This window comes from Carassius auratus, chromosome 22 (assembly GCF_003368295.1).
Source record: "Carassius auratus strain Wakin chromosome 22, ASM336829v1, whole genome shotgun sequence".
NCBI classification, from domain to species: domain Eukaryota; kingdom Metazoa; phylum Chordata; class Actinopteri; order Cypriniformes; family Cyprinidae; genus Carassius; species Carassius auratus.
The window spans coordinates 7,248,941-7,266,712 of NC_039264.1; positions in this window are offsets into that span (position 1 = coordinate 7,248,941).

Genomic DNA, 17,772 nt, shown 5'->3' on the forward strand with positions numbered 1-17,772 from the left:
TCCTCCCTGATGGCAGCAGACTGAAGAAGCTGTGTGACAGGTTGGGAGTGGGATCACCTGGGGCTTTGCGAGTAAGACAGGTTTCATAAATATCCTGGAGGGGGGGTTGGGGGGACACCAATGATCTTCTCAGCTGCTCTCACTATGCGTTGCAGAGTCTTCTGGCAGGATATGTTGCAGGCGCCATACCACACAGTGATACAGCTAGTCAGGATGCTCTCGATGGTGCCTCTGTAGAAGGTGTACATGATGGGGGCTGGGGCTCTGGCTCTTCTCAGTTTGTGGAGAAGGTAGAGGTGCTGCTGTGATTTCTTGGCCAGTGCTACTGTGATTTCAGTCCAGGAGAGGTCCTCTGTGATGTGCACACCCAGGAACTTGGTGCTGGTCACTATTTCCACAGTCGCACCATTGATGGACAGACGAACGTGCTGAGTGTGTGCTCTCCCGAAGTCAACAACAATCTCCTTCATCTTCTACACGTTCAGAGAGAGATTGTTGTGACTGCACCACCCGGCCAGGCGGCTCACCTCGCTCCTGTAGTTTGTCTCATCTCTGTTGCTAATGAGACACACCACAATCGTGTCATCCGCAAACTTAATAAAGAGGTTGGAGTTGTGTGATGGTGACATGCGTCACTGATGTAAACACAAAGCCTGCCGCCTCAGGATCTTCCTCCCGTGACGAGAGCTTTGACCGCTCAATAGCACGTCAGCTGGTAGAGCTGAATAGTGCAGTCTAGAACGCTGTTGCTGAGCCATGTTTCCATGAACACAAAAACACAACAGTCTCTTAAAGTCCTCTGAGTTGAACGTAGTAATCAGATGTAGTCCAGTTTATTGAGCGTACGTTAGCCAGTATGATGGTGGGGATATGCTTTTTTGGGTTAGCCATTAGCCTAGCCCGGATACCTGCGTGCTTACCCCTCTTCTGCTTCCTCTTACACCGCATGTGGTGCTGTGAGTGACATGCAGAAGTGGGGATCAGTGATGGTGTAGGCCTCCGTAGCAGGCCGAGATCCCGCAGCTGTTCCACGTGTGCTGAGTTTAACTGTAAAATTCCGACATCCAGCAGAAACTCACAACTGTATGCGTGCTTAAAGACAGGTAATCGCGATGACGACGTACAAAAACACTGCGACTCACAAGACAAAAAACACAAAAACACCATTCTGTCGTGACAGAGAGAAGCCAAGGAGTGTGGACGCACTGCCATCAAAGCCTTTCACAAGAAGGTGCCATGGATGCTGCTACCAATCAGTGTATCCCTTATTAGAACATGGAACATGCTTACTCCAAGAGGCCAGTCACTGATGTTCATGCACTACTCACTGAATGAGGTTTTGATAACACTGGGAAAACATGCCATTTCTAGTGTAAAAGGGAACATTGCAGAAGCCACATCCTCCCCAAGGGGGATTGTAGGTGAGATCTATGCATATGGGATATCCCCTCTCTGACCAAACTTGGGGTAATTGTTGATGAACCTAACTGGATGCTGAAATTATTCTGTAAAGTTGGAGTGACAGGGAAGACCAGAGGCTCAGTCTTTGCCAGGTTGAGCTGTAGTTGGAGCAAAACACATTTATGTAGCCAACGGTTGTAGCCCACCAATTGGCAGAAGTTTTAACTAAGTTTGAAAAATCCCTTTTTCCTTTTTCTATAAATTGTTTCAGATGTGTTATAAAAACAACATTAAAGTACAGATTTAAAATTATTAAGGGAATTTTTTTTTCCCATTTCAAATACTGTTGCCATGGCAACACTAACCATTATTATCCTTTTTATGTTTATTTGTGTCTTTTTGAGGTAGTTATCGTGCTTCAATTTTTATCATCCTTTGCTTTGAGTCATCAGAGTTATCTCCTGTTATGGCTTGGCCAAGATTCACACAGGGGCAGGTAGTGGGCGCTCTATTACCACCATCTAGATAATGGTAATTTTAGGGAACACTGAAGCACATCCCTTTTCAGGTATGATCACAAAGCTTTGTACATATATATATATATATATATTCAAGCCAGGCAACTTCCACACCACAGACATTAGCTCCACCCAACAGGAAGTCAAGAAGTTGGCATAGAACTTATCCTCTACTTCCTTATATATACTTTCCTACTGAACATACAGAAAAAAAAAAAACATGTTAAAAACAATATAAGAAATCTTTGCACTACACATTCTATGTTTGCTCACCTGTTAGTCTTTGGTTTTTGTGTATTTCTTTGTTTTCTTCTGTCATGTATTCAACAAAAAAGTATCTATGTTGCGAGCTTGACATACTTTGTAAATCCAGCATTTAATTGATTTTGGTAAGAGCTCATTGTCACAGTTGTAAACCCAACGGCTTTTCTTACATGTAGTAACAAAGCGATTTTGTTTCCAGTTGGACTGACAACACATGTGAAATCTAAACAACTAAACTACAATAAAAAATCTTGACATCAAGTTCTAATAGATTTTTCCCCTTTAAAGTCACTACTTTCTGCCATAATTTGTCATGCCTTTCTATCACTGCATCTATCTAGTTGATTGTTTGGAGGTTTCCGCTTGCAGCTACTGTAGCCCCAACACCTTTCCAACAGTAGTTTTTCATCTTGGTTTATTCTTTCTGTAGATGAAAGAGTATGTATGAGCTGTATATAGAAACAGAAAAAAGCCCTTCATTTGCAAACTAAACACACGTTCTCTAAATTCCCATTCTCTCTCAAAAACAAGTTTGTCCAACAAAGAGATCAAACAACATTTCTGATCAAAACCAACCACAGCAGGTTTTGGTTTGACTCAAGCTGAATTTCAGTCAAACCGGTACTGTGAGGCGTCACATATTTTTAGCAACTGAATCGACTGCTCATGAAGAGTTTATTTGCAAAAACAGATAACTGTTTTTATTCATTTTCATAAATCATGTTTTTATTGTGTTGGTTAGCGGCAAGTTATTACTGTTATGAAAACAACCCAGCTGCAGTTTAATTGATATTATTTGGAATCCAGAATAAAAAAAAAAAACATGATTTTTTAAAAATTAGTCTGTTTTTGCAAATACTCTTCACACAGGCATATACAACAATTTTTAAACCACTAGGGTCAGGATTTAGGAATTTAGGCAGTATCTCGCATTGTTCTTTTACTTTTATGTTTTGAACATTTAATTTAATATATATATATATATCATTGAAAAAAAGAGAGAATAATGTCTTCCACCATTGTGAGTTCATATATATGAAGGCCTTTGTTCAGAAACTCGTTCAGAGTGTTTGTGTGTCAACTAGGAGTGTCCAAAATTCACACACCAGAAAAATGAGTTGATTGTTTTACCAGACGTCTTATCAGTTCAGATCTTTCAATGCCTTGACATGCTTTTTCTGTTCTATTTGTACTGCTGGAGTCTGATCGGTAAGTTTACATTTTATTTATTTTATTTATTTATTAGTTGCTGCTACAGTTCAGACTACATTAGTTTCTACTTTAGTAACACTTTGCAATAACCGTACATGAATGATCATATACTACTTTCCTAAATTAAATATTACTTAAATATGAACTAACGATAAGTTAAGGCATACACTATTCAATAATTCATCTTAACTATGTATCTGCGATTAACAACCACCTTGACTAAATGTTTGTTAGTTCATGTTTTAATAACACTTTGGGGTAAGTTTTCACACATGAATTCTGGACTTCTTGAGTAGTACTTGCCTTAACTCATCATTAGTTAATAATTAAGTAATATTTCATAAGTAGTAGTACTTGATTATTAATTGTAAAGTAATTACAGTTATTCTACAATTAATTTATATAAATAAATACATTTGACAAACAAAATGAGATGACCTTCTTTATTTACCATTTAATTACTATATGAAAATTAACTGAATGACACCTCATTCTGCCTAACATCTCCTTTCGTAAGAATATAATATGGATAAGAAACGAAATAAAGGTAAGTTATTAGATGTTTTGATTTGATTTGATTTTTGGATAAAATTTTTTATTAACAATGTACACTACCAGTCAAACATTTTTTTAACAGTAATATTGTTTTTAAAGAAGTATCTTCTGCTCATCAAGCATGCATGAATTTGATCAAAAGTACACCAGAAACAGTAACATTGAAATATTTTTTTACTATTTAAAATAACAGTTGTTTTTTTATTTGAATATATTTTAAAATGTAATTTATTCCTGTGATTAATAAGAAGGCTGATTTTTTTAGCGTCATTACTCCAGTCACTTTGCTGCTCAAAACACATTATTATTATTATATTGTATATGTTGAAAACAGCTGAATATATATTTTTTTCATGTTTCTTTGATTAATAGAAAGTTCAGAAGATCAGCATTTATCTGAGATAGAAATCTTTTGTAACATTATAAATGTCTTTGTCAATTTAAAGCATCCTAAATAGAAGTATTAATAAAAAAATAAAAATAAAAATAAAAAAATAAAGATATTTACTCCAAGCTTTTGAACGATATTGTGCATATTGTTACAAACACTTTTTATTTCAGATAAATTCTGATCTCTGGATCTTTATATTCATCAAAGAATCCTGATTTTTTTTTTTTTTTTACAGATTTTTTTTAAAATATTGATAATAATAATAATAATAATAATAATACTAATAATAAATGTTTCTTGAGCAGCAAATCAGTATATTAGAATGATTTCTGAAGGATCGTGTGACACTGAAGACTGGAGAAAATTCAGCTTTGGTCACAAAAATTATTTACATTTTAAAATATATTCAAATAGAAAGCAGTTATTTTAAATCGTAAAAATATTGCAAAATATTACTGCCTTTACTGTATTTTGGATCAAATAAATGCAGGTTTGGTGAGCAGAAGAGACTTCTCTCTTAAAATACCTTACTGCAGTGGTTCCCAACCTTTTTCAACTCGCAGCCCACACAACCAAACACATATGTTTGCGCGGCCCATTGTAAAAATAATAAATAAATAAAAAAATAAAATGAACTGACCCCCGCTATTATTGGGTTAATAAATACTCAGAAGCTAGATTGTTAACTGTCTTTATTGAATGAACTAGGCAATGCGATATGAAAAAAATAATAATAACTATCGCGATTTCTTTGATCAATTTTGCCATTTCAATTTTAATCACAATTTAGACACACATATATGGTTTACAGTTATAAATGCATTCAGGATGAATTTGAAACATATTTCCAAAAGAAAACAAATTAGAGCTTTATCAGAAAGTTGTAAAGTCATTTTATAGGCTTATGGCAAAAAATATAAATAAATAAACCCAGTGTCTAGGGACTTTTTTTTTCTTTTTTGCCACGCATTGTTCATAGAGCTCATTTTAGGGGTGCCTCGGGTGTTGAAATAGATTTGTTATACATTATAGCTTACAGGTTCACACATACTCTGTCTGCAGTGTGTATGTGGTGCAGAAGCAGCAGCGAGTTATTGTAACGTTATTGTAAAGCACATTAAAATAATGCTCGACGAGAGCTTTAAAGCGCGAGTCTCTCTGTTCGCACGCAGATTTCCTTTGCTCTGCGCACACTTAAAACATGTCTCCTCTCACTTAAACTGTGTCCTCTGCACTCAAAACTAACTCTATGCTCATGTGCTAGATATTAATTATTTTCGCACGTTTTTATTTCTAGATTTTTACCACGTTCAGTGTGAACGTTCTGATCCATTAACATGGGCTCAGAAAAAAGAGCATCACAGACAGTGTGTGAACCTGGAGTTAGGCATATGCCCAGTCTGTTCTGTTCTCGCGCTAGGCGAGTTGCATTCTGATTGGATTGGATAGCATACTGCGGGAGGTCAGGGCTGTGGAAAATCATACTATTTAGAAATCGCACACACTCAAATCATGATTTTATGACGATTTCTATTAATCACACAGCCCTAGAATGGATTGGAAATGAACAGAAAATAACTCGACCTGGCAACACTCAGGAAAACCAGATCCAGGCCAAGCTCGGCAGCTGGTAGACAGCAGTCAGGGGGGAACATGTTGACAGCCATTTATGTTGACCCTGTTGACAGCCATTTATACATATCTGAATTTGTTGTTCTGTAGCATATGCAGCAAAAACATCTAAGATAAATTGGTGGTTTATTCTTAAACCAATCAGCGAGCTCGAATTGTGGAAGCATGGTAACAGTTTAATATTTTTTTTTTGTTATTTAATTATATATATATGAAATGATGTTAGTATGTTATGACTTAGACATCTTTACAAATATTAACAATATTATTATTTCTTTTAATAATAATGGGCGGCCCACCTGCAATACCACAGGTTGAAAACCACTGCCTTACTGGGTTATGATAATCAAAACAGTCATGAGCTAGATTAAGCTTTGACCTCTGCAAACCAAACTATCACTTTAATCAAATATTTAATAATAATGTTTAATACTGTAGAGATACTTGATTTAAGGTATTACATAAAATATTATAGACGTAACATGAATGCTTTACTGAGCTCGTTCAAACATCCACATCAGTGTGATAAGATGTACTTTTAACTGCTGCTTTCACACTGCTGTGATTTTTGTTGTTGTTTATTTCATTATTGAGAGAAAAGTGTGCGTCAAATATTTTCATATCCAAAAGCCATTCGGTTCAGGTGCGTTTCTCTGAAGAAGCGCTTAGCGCTGTATCTCTTCTTCTCTTGAATTGCATCAAGGAGGGCTGAATTACAGTCTTGTGCTACAGCGCCACACTGGCTGTAAATTAGGTCAAATTTAATCAAACAACTACTCGACAACAAAAATATTTGTTGACAATGTTTTATTGTCGACATTGTCGATAATGTCGACTAATCGTTTCAGCCCTAGTTGTCATGTGGTGAATCTGGCCAATCGTGAGACAGCTGTGTTGTCATCAGCGCTTCTGCAGCCGCCTCGGTGAAACTCATAGACAGCAAAAGAAATGGACACAGCGACCCCATTGGAATCAACTGAGACAAGTGAAGTCAATTAAGAAGCACTCACTTCCTGGGGGTCGAGCGTACTGCACAGACTCAAACTGAGCTTGATGACGTAGATGTCACGTGAGCAACCTGTCTGACAATTGTAATTCTTCTAATTGCTGTGCCAAGAGAAATCTGATACACCCACCGAATCTTGCAGACGTTGTTGAATAATTTTGTCCCGTGGCTTTTATGGACTCTCTATGGGCTTCTCCCTTGATTTTATGCCTCCACGTCCTGCCGATAGCCTCATAGACAGTAAAAGATTGTCTGCAAGCTTCACCTCCTGTCCATACAGTAATTTCTCTACTGTGCGACAGGTTATGAAACAATTGTTAGCCTATTTTTACAGAAACTTTTACGGGGCCACAACGTAAGAGACAAGGTAATGAGGCCTTTTATACATTTTTGTGTTTCTTTAGAAATAATGAATGGATAAATGGAGTCTTTAAATGGCTCAGATGTAAAGTTATTCGCTGTCAAAGTGACGCCAAAATGAATGGGAGTCAATGGAATGCTAACAGCGGGGTTTGTTAGCCAATGGCGGCGCCCAGGGGTGCTTCAATAAAATATGAAACCCTGCCCCCCTGGTGAAACTGTGGAGGCTGAGTCAGCCGGCTGCTCTTAAAACACTCTCGCGGTACTTTGATGCCCACGTGGCAATCATGTGGCGTCGGTGCCATCTCAAGTCAGACAAAATTTCTTAATGGCATGCACTGCTTCAAGTCAGACTGCGATCGGTTTGCGCAGTGCTGTGTGAAGTTGAACACACGTATTGTGACATAAATTGACTAATTTGTTGCAGAAAATAAATAGATTTTGGGTGTAACCCAGTGGTTATTTTCAGTGCCCAAACAACATCTTGGAACCTCAATTTTATTAACATCAACTTCAAATTTAAAACGTAACTTGATTAGACATATGACATTTATTTATTTAGCAATTTTAGAGTGCAAGATATTTTATAAAATATTAGTTTTATATAAAACAAAAAATTGTATAGTACTTTATCTTTGCTGTAAACTTGAACTTCTATAAAATGCTTTCACTTCAGCAATAATCTGTAATGCATTTTCTTTAAAAAGAGACAAACCTTACGTCTACGTTCCAAAGCATTCAGGAATAACGACCATGTTGTACATGTGTAAACAATAGTTCTGTTTTCACTGAATTTATACCCCCGAAGTATCCAGAAGGATACAAACATTAAAATCAAAAATAAGAGTCAAGAAATTTTTTTTATAATAATAATAATAATGAAACTGTATTATTTGAGTACCAATTAAATGGAAAATAGCAATAAATACATTTTCTCTTCATGGTTTTGCCCTTTTAAGGGTTAAACAAATCAATATACAGTTGATTTCTGGCTCTGCAGAACAACAGGAGCCTTAATCTGACTCTCTCCATCTTCTTCAGGTGTACTTGGATCAGATACAGATGAAATACCGTCAGTGTCAGTGATGGAGGGAGATTCTGTCTCTCTAAACACAAATCTTACTGAAATGTTTAATGGTGACATAACTTGGACATTTGGGGCTGATAAGTCTCTTATAGCTAAAATCAAAATAAAGAAACAAATGTTATCCACATATGAGTTTCCTGACGAGAGATTCAGACACAGTCTGAAACTGGACAATCAAACTGGATCTCTGACCATCACAAACACCAGAACTGAGCATACTGGAGTATATCAACTACAGATGTTTGGAGCTAAACTGTTCTCAAAAACATTCAGTGTTTCTGTCTATGGTGAGCAGAGATCACCAATTCTGCCCTCTACATATTTTTCTATTAAATGTCTACATATTGAAATGTTTCATTATATATATTTTGAGCCGAGAAACATTCACTCAACACACTAAACTGAAAATGACTGATGATTGTATTTGTTCATATTTCTCTCTATTCTCTGATGTTTTCAGCTCATCTTCCTGTTCCTGTCATCAACAGAGACTGTTCTTCATCTTCATCATCATCATCTTCATCACAGCAGAATTGTTCATTGTTGTGTACAGTGGTGAATGTGGGTCATGTGACTCTCTCCTGGTACAAAGGAAACAGTTTATTGTCCAGCATCAGTGTGTCTGATCTCAGCATCAGTCTCTCTCTACCTCTGGAGGTGGAATATCAGGAGAAAAACAGCTACAGCTGTGTGATCAACAATCCCATCACAAACCAGACCACACATCTTGACATCAGCAAACTCTGTCAACCATGTTCAGGTACAGCAGCGCTGATGATTTACGACACATTCACTTACATTATTGACTCTCTTTTACTCTCTTTTTCTCCTCTTCCAGACTCCCTGACAGTGTGGATATCTGTTCTTGTTGTTGTTAATGTTGTTGTTGGAGCTCTGTTGATTGTCGCTGCAGTCTGGATCTTCTTCTTCTGCAGGAAATATAGAAAAACTGACACAAAAGGCAAGTATTTCCTATTCCTTTTAAACAATAATAATAATATTATATTTGAATACTTTTTTTTAGCCCTAATTATCATTTATTCTTATTCTCACAATTATGAAGTTAAAGCCCACTAATTTCCTTTTTAATGAAAGAAACCAAAATAATGTGTGCAGTTACTGGGTTATTGAACATATTTGCATATTCCTTACTCATCTCACATTTACTCATAAATAATTATTTATATTATTTCCATAACAAAACAACTTTGCTCCAATTTATGAGCACAGTTTTACATGATATTACATCATCTTTGATCAAATTAACATCACTGTGAATGTAAATTGTGTTAGGAATATTGTTCTAAATATAATTATTGTTTAGTCCAAGGGCTCGTATGTTGGAATATCAAATTCATAAATGGCATTTAAACATTTTTTTTGCAGTATTTAATTTTTATTTTATTTTAAATGTAACACTAACGTTAAATGTAACGTTTGAGCCTTAATAAAAATACATGTGTTGTGAAGAAACCATTCAGATTGAGTTTTGTTGTTTAATCTATTATTATTATTATTATTAGTAGTAGTATTATTAGTAGTATTATTAGTATTATTATTACTCTTTAAGCAGTCCAGACTTCTGATGAAGAAATAATTTATGCTGAGACAACATTCAACAAAAGAAATGTACAAAAACCGGTAAGAAACTTCAATATCTGCATTTAGTCATTTATTATTTTAGCTGTGAGTCAGATTTTGATGTGTTTTTATTTTTGTATAATGATCAATCATATACATTACACACAACAGCATCATATCAGGTATTTTTAAAAGCCATATTCATTTGAATATTCAATTTTATGGACATGTTTACTTTTGAAAGATGAACAAATTTTGCCTTATCAGTATGCCCAATGTAAAATGCAGATCCTGAAGAAAAAGCACTGAGAATCCAGTCTCAAACTGCTTAATGTTAGCCAGCAGTAGGAAGTTTTATCATTAAATCATATGACTGTTTTTTCACATTCCAACTCAACCAATCTTCCCCACTGGGCAAAGTTACGTCCAGTGGACGTCTTTTTATGTCTTTGCTGACGTTGAATAGACGTCCACTGAGGAGACAGAATGAAAGTTTTTATGACGTCTTTTTTTGACGTCTTCTATACGTCTGATTTAGACGTCCACAGAACCTGCTTACAAGGTTAAAAACTAGTTCAAAAGTGGTCAGTGGACATATTTTCAACATCATTTAAGATTCATTTAGGCATAACTTATAGACTCCATTCCCTTGTTTCTGGACCAAATCAACACTCTCAGGATTCAGACTCATGTTATTTCAATGTAATTTCCAGACACTGTGTTTGTCCTAAAATCAAGAAAATAAAATAATCTTTATGAAATAATGAAATAACTGACGATTGAGCATGTGGTAAAATCAGCTGCAAATCAAAGACATTAAATCTCTGAAGATCTCAGCAGAGGAGGATCAAACATCTCCACAAACATGGAATCATTAGATTGACTTTATTTCTGTCAGACATCTAGAGAAGCTCTTATTGAGAATTAACAGAGGTTTAAATGTTGATACTTGATTCATTTGAAGTCACCATTGTGGTGATCAGTGTTTGGTTTATTTGGGATCTTGGTCCAGCTACTTCTTTGATTAACCTGTCTCTGACTGCTATAATTGTGTTTTTGTGAAACACTGCAGTAAAGAGAATCAAAATTAAGAGAGCTCAGGTGGTATCAGTTCTTTGTTGGTGATGAAAAAGTCATCATATATTAAGTACCTGAAGTTATAAAGTTAGCTTTGTTTATTTTTGTTTCATTTATAGCCCCCAAGCCTTTTAAATCTACAGTACAAAAAACTAAGAGCAAAATACTTGCTTATTTTGAAGATGGACAAAATGCATGCAATTTAAATATTTTGAGTAAAAGCATCATGTTCTCAAACACAGACATCAAGTTTCCAGCTATGCATCACAACAACGGTGACAATAAAAACCACTTCATAGCACAAACGTATCCTTTTTTTCCCTTTTTCAATACGTTGATGTGATGCATATCCAAAATTACATAAAAAAACAATAATGTTAAAAACAAAAACATTATTTTTTTTCTACAAGATTTCTATCCAAGAAAATAAACATAGTTGCAACAAAACACTAATACCTTATTTTGCTATAATTTTGTCACTATTAGCAGCAAGATGCAAACACCTGAGCTCCACGCTCTTTGCCACAATAGGAGTGCTTTAAACACACAGTTACAACAGCCAGAGACAAGTTAACACAAGAAGTATGAGGACCAAGATCCTAACTAAACCAAACACAAAATGAATCAAATATTACCATTTAAACCTCTGCTGAGATCTTCAGAGATTTAATGTCTTTGATTTGCATCTGATTTTACCACATGCTCAATCGTCAGTTATTTCATTATTTCATAAAGATTATTTTATTTTCTTGATTTTAGGACAAACACAGTGTCTGAAAATTACATTGAAATAACACGAGTCTTAATCTAACGCATCCTTGAGAGTGTTGATTTGGTCCAGAAATAGTATACATTATGCCTAAATGAACCTTAAATTATGTTGAAAATATGTCCACTGACCACTTTTTAACTAGTTTTTAACCTTGTAAGCAGGTTCTGTGAACGTCTAAATCAGACGTACAGAAGACGTCAAAAAAAGACGTCATAAAAACTTTCATTCTGGCTCCTCAGTGGACGTCTATTCAACGTCAGCAAAGACATAAAAAGACGTCCACTGGACGTAACTTTGCCCAGTGGGTGAGGGCACCACATTTGTAATATAATCATTTCATTAGTATTACATTTTGTATGTTTTTTTTACAGAACGTCAAAGAGTGGACTGATGTTGTGTATGCATCTGTCACCACAAGATGATCCGAAATCAAGCAAAATTGAGATGAGTTTGAGCCATCAAAATAAACTTATGTTTGACGCTTAAAGGTATAGTTCACTCAAAATATAAAATCCACAAAACACAATCTATCACATGTCTAAAATGATAAGTTTTGAAGAGAAATGTCGGAGGATTTTGATATAACAGAAGAGGAGCCCCCCCAGCCCTATTCACAAGTTTACCTGTGGTTTCAGTCTTAGTAGTTCATAATAAACAAACTTAGCTCGCTGTCCTCGAAGGGAGCTCGAACCCGAGGCTCAGGTTCCTAAGTAAAACCTGTCAGGACTATACAGTTCACCATCGCTCTTACATTACACTATCTCAGCACTTGTCACTCTCTGTTTTATTGTAGATAATGTTTACATTTATGTACATTTGATGTTTTTGAGATTTTATTGTATTTTATTGCATAATATATTGAATAGTAGCATTAGCTTTATTGAGTTAAACTTGTGTATGGATTTGTACATGCATTTGTTGTATTTGTATTCATATTTTAATATACTATGGAGGCAGATTGCTCCACTTGTTTCATTGTAAATAAAAGATCTGCTAATAGTATTATATGCTGCTTCGTCTGCTTCATTTTGTACAGAAATGTTTCGATCTGTTGGGTCGCCAGACAGCATGAGAACACTGTAGGATGCTTGTGTTTGAGGTGTGAATAGCATGTGGTTGAGGGTGTTTTTTCCTTTCATACTCATATAAAGCTCACCAGAACTTCCGCTCTAGATTCACTGTGTAATACTGATTCTGACAGATAAAAGATTCTGTGACATAAGACAGGGACATTTTTTATAGATCTTACTATTTCACACGCTTACTGTATACAGTATTGTTCAAAATAATAGCAGTACAATGTGACTAACCAGAATAATCAAGGTTTTTAGTATATTTTTTATTGCTACGTGGCAAACAAGTTACCAGTAGGTTCAGTAGATTGTCAGAAAACAAACAAGACCCAGCATTCATGATATGCACGCTCTTAAGGCTGTGCAATTGGGCAATTAGTTGAAAGGGGTGTGTTCAAAAAAATAGCAGTGTCTACCTTTGACTGTACAAACTCAAAACTATTTTGTACAAACATTTTTTTTTTCTGGGATTTAGCAATCCTGTGAATCACTAAACTAATATTTAGTTGTATGACCACAGTTTTTTAAAACTGCTTGACATCTGTGTGGCATGGAGTCAACCAACTTGTGGCACCTCTCAGCTGTTATTCCACTCCATGATTCTTTAACAACATTCCACAATTCATTCACATTTCTTGGTTTTGCTTCAGAAACAGCATTTTTGATATCACCCCACAAGTTCTCAATTGGATTAAGGTCTGGAGATTGGGCTGGCCACTCCATAACATTAATTTTGTTGGTTTGGAAGCAAGACTTTGCCCGTTTACTAGTGTGTTTTGGGTCATTGTCTTGTTGAAACAACCATTTCAAGGGCATGTCCTCTTCAGCATAGGGCAACATGACCTCTTCAAGTATTTTAACATATGCAAACTGATCCATGATCCCTGGTATGCGATAAATAGGCCCAACACCATAGTAGGAGAAACATGCCCATATCATGATGCTTGCACCTCCACGCTTCACTGTCTTCACTGTGTACTGTGGCTTGAATTCAGAGTTTGGGGGTCGTCTCACAATCTGCCTGTGGCCCTTGGATCCAAAAAGAACAATTTTACTCTCATCAGTCCACAAAATGTTCCTCCATTTCTCTTTAGGCCAGTTGATGTGTTCTTTGGCAAATTGTAACCTCTTCTGCACATGCCTTTTTTTTAACAGAGGGACTTTGCGGGGGATTCTTGAAAATAGATTAGCTTCACACAGACGTCTTCTAACTGTCACAGTACTTACAGGTAACTCCAGACTGTCTTTGATCATCCTGGAGGTGATCATTGGCTGAGCCTTTGCCATTCTGGTTATTCTTCTATCCATTTTGATGGTTGTCTTCCGTTTTCTTCCACGTCTCTCTGGTTTTGCTCTCCATTTTAAGGCATTGGAGATCATTTTAGCTGAACAGCCTATCATTTTTTGCACCTCTTTATAGGTTTTCCCCTCTCTAATCAACTTTTTAATCAAAGTACGCTGTTCTTCTGAACAATGTCTTGAACGACCCATTTTCCTCAGCTTTCAAATGCATGTTCAACAAGTGTTGGCTTCATCCTTAAATAGGGGCCACCTGATTCACACCTGTTTCTTCACAAAATTGATGACCTCAGTGATTGAATGCCACACTGCTATTTTTTTGAACACACCCCTTTCAACTAATTCAACTAATTGCCCAATTGCACAGCCTTAAGAGCGTGCATATCATGAATGCTGGGTCTCATTTGTTTTCTGAGAATCTACTGAACCTACTGGTAACTTGTTTGCCACGTAGCAATAAAAAAATATACGAAAAACCTTGATTATTCTGGTTAGTCACATTGTACTGCTATTATTTTGAACAATACTGTATATATGAGATAGGAAGACTGATTTTAAAGGGGGCATGCATGTTTATGTATCCATTGCATGGGATTGTTGTGATTTTTTAATGTAAACTTCAGCACACATACTGTACTTATAAAGACACCAGCCTCAGTTTACAATAATTGAGAAAAAAAATTATGTCATTATGTTTTGATGCATATTTCGTGATTCAAAAGCGATGGTGTACTGTACCGTACCAAATCAGTATTTGCATTGCCTTCCTGCTGATAATAACAGTCAGAAAGAATGGATGAACTTTATTTTTAATGAAGATCCAGATCACGACAGAAAGAACTTGGTCCTTTGTTCACTACATTTTACTGTGGACTAGTTTACAAACAAAGTACAATTCAACTCTGGATTTTTAGAAAGATTGCAACTGAACGATGATGCTGTGCCCGTTATACTGGATCTGACAGTATTGTCGCAACACACGAGTGTGAGTATCTTTTTTAATTACGTGATCACTATTGCTGAGTATTTATGAGTTTCTGACCTAAATCACAGCAGCTTCCATCTAGAGTCAAACACACACAACTGTTAGCCAATCACAGCAGTGGGCGTTTACTTCCAAGTCGAAGATCTGACACGTCTATAGGGTGTTCTGATGAGGGGGGTTAAAAACAGAACAGAAACAGCCTATTACTTAGAATTTATGGTGATTTGAGATGTTAAAATATTGATATAGGGGGACCTCAGAGAACAGTAGAAAATAGCAATAAAAAGCATGTCATGACCCATTTAATTATGACTAAAGTTTGTTTTGGGAGTAAATGAGTCATATACTCCTGACTACCAGGAAAAAAAGAATAATGTGAATTTAGTATTGTTTCATGTCATTACATTTTTTAGAGCATAAGTCTCTATTTGCCTCTATTTTTTTCTTTGATGATATTGCTTTGTTTTATGCCTGCAGTGATTATGAAACATCACGTCATCATTGTGCACCAAACAGTGCCACCTTGAGGATAGAAGATGGATTTATATATATGTTTTTAATAATATTATGATTGTAAATTATTATTTTAAATGTTTTGTTCAGTTCAAATGGAATCAAAATGGTTTGTCTTTCATGGTAAAATGGTAAAATGGTAAATGGTAAAATTTTTGGCAATTTCAGAATGATCCATCGGAGACGATCCACAATTAAGTTTGAGAGATTAGAGAGATCCACAAGAGTCTGGAGATTTAGGGGGAACTGAGGCTCAAAGACATCTTAAAAGTAATCGAGTGGACTTACTGGAGTGGTGACGAACATAAAACCACTTGTTAGTATAAAACAACTGCTAGAAAAACTGTGCTTTATGTAACATCACAGTGTTTTCGATTCATTTAAATGTTTGTTGAAAGCCGATTCTGTGTACTTCATACTTAGAAGCTACACATCCACACAGAGTACTGAGAACATGTTTAACTGCAAAAATGTTTTTATTTTTTGCTAATTAGTAGTTTTAGGTCAGAAAAAGCAATAAGGCACTACAAGGCAAAATCCATAACTAGACACTTACAAATAAAGTTATTAGTCATTAATTACGGTCTAATGTAAGATTTTTAAAATAAAGTGTTACCATTAATAATACTGACAAATGACAACATCAATAAACACAGCACAACAATAATACAAGAATGTGTCTCTATACATAACACCCACACTAAAACATCACAAATGTTGCTGTTCTGTTTGACTAATATTCTAGATACCTAGACCAAGACACACTGAACTTATATGGGCGAGTAAATCAGGGTTAATAACAAGACACACCAGCACATAATGACACAATTAAAGGAGACTTGGTCAAGAGAGATGAAAAACAAACAAACACAAAAGTCCATGAAGTATTTGCTATCAGCTGAATACCAGAGTCACAACATTTAACACAGCTGTACAGACATGGGACATATTAAATCATCTCAGTAAACGGTTTCAACAACTATACAATAAATCAACAATACAGTTAATGGCTTGCAAAGCTATAAAAAAGTAAAAAATAAAAAATAAACATTCTGTTAATCGTCTTTTTTCCCTGACCAAGATGGTTGACCAAAGGCACCTTTGCTGGTTATAGTAAAATGCCTTGGTTCATTTGTAATGTAACAATCACAATAACAGTGTTTTCCAGTAACAGCACCTACAGTATCAGTAGTACAGACTCAGTTCAGTAGCTGAAAACCTGTTTGACTCACAGCTGCCTTCAAATCAAATAAATGCTCTTTTCTTTGAAGAGCAAGGGGGTATTCCAGCCCGCAGGGAATGTGACATAATCAGATTTACAGTGAAGTAAAAAGATAACCTCAACTTTCGTTAAAAACGGACGTAGTTTTCAGCGTATGTAAATAGACATAGCTACTGTTTCTATGAAATACTCTAACATAATACTGAAATGTGTTTTTTTTTTTTTAAGAAGAATAAGAAATGTTACTATTATAAAACAAATACTTGGGCAACACGTTTTATTATATAAATGACTAATAATGAACATCAAATTAGTTTGCTGTGGTGGTATTGAAATGTGTGAAATAGCGTGGTGAAATTTGACCGGTCTACCGAACGGTGAAAATTTGGTGTCATAACAGTATTTTTCTGTTAGTGTTGTGAGTTTCAACCAATGGTGGACAGTAAGAATAGCTTTACTTCATTACTGTACATAAGTTCATTTTTCAGTTATCTGTACTTTACTGGAGTAGTTTTATTTTGAGCAACTTTTAGTTCACTACATTCCCAAGCATAAGATCGTACGTATTACTTCACTACATTTCATAAAACATAATTAATCCTCATAATATACTGTGCTCTGACGCGCAGAAGCGGTACGAACTGATTCTTTTCAGTGAACCATTAAATCTGATCGCAAATTTGATCCGATTGCTGCTGTTCTCAAGTCGACCACTAAGTGAGAACCGGGAGATCTTGTGAGTGTGCGTGACTGATGCTACTAAATGTAGGTTACCAATGTCGATTTTAGGATTAATCATTTTAACTGAAAAACATATTTAGGTC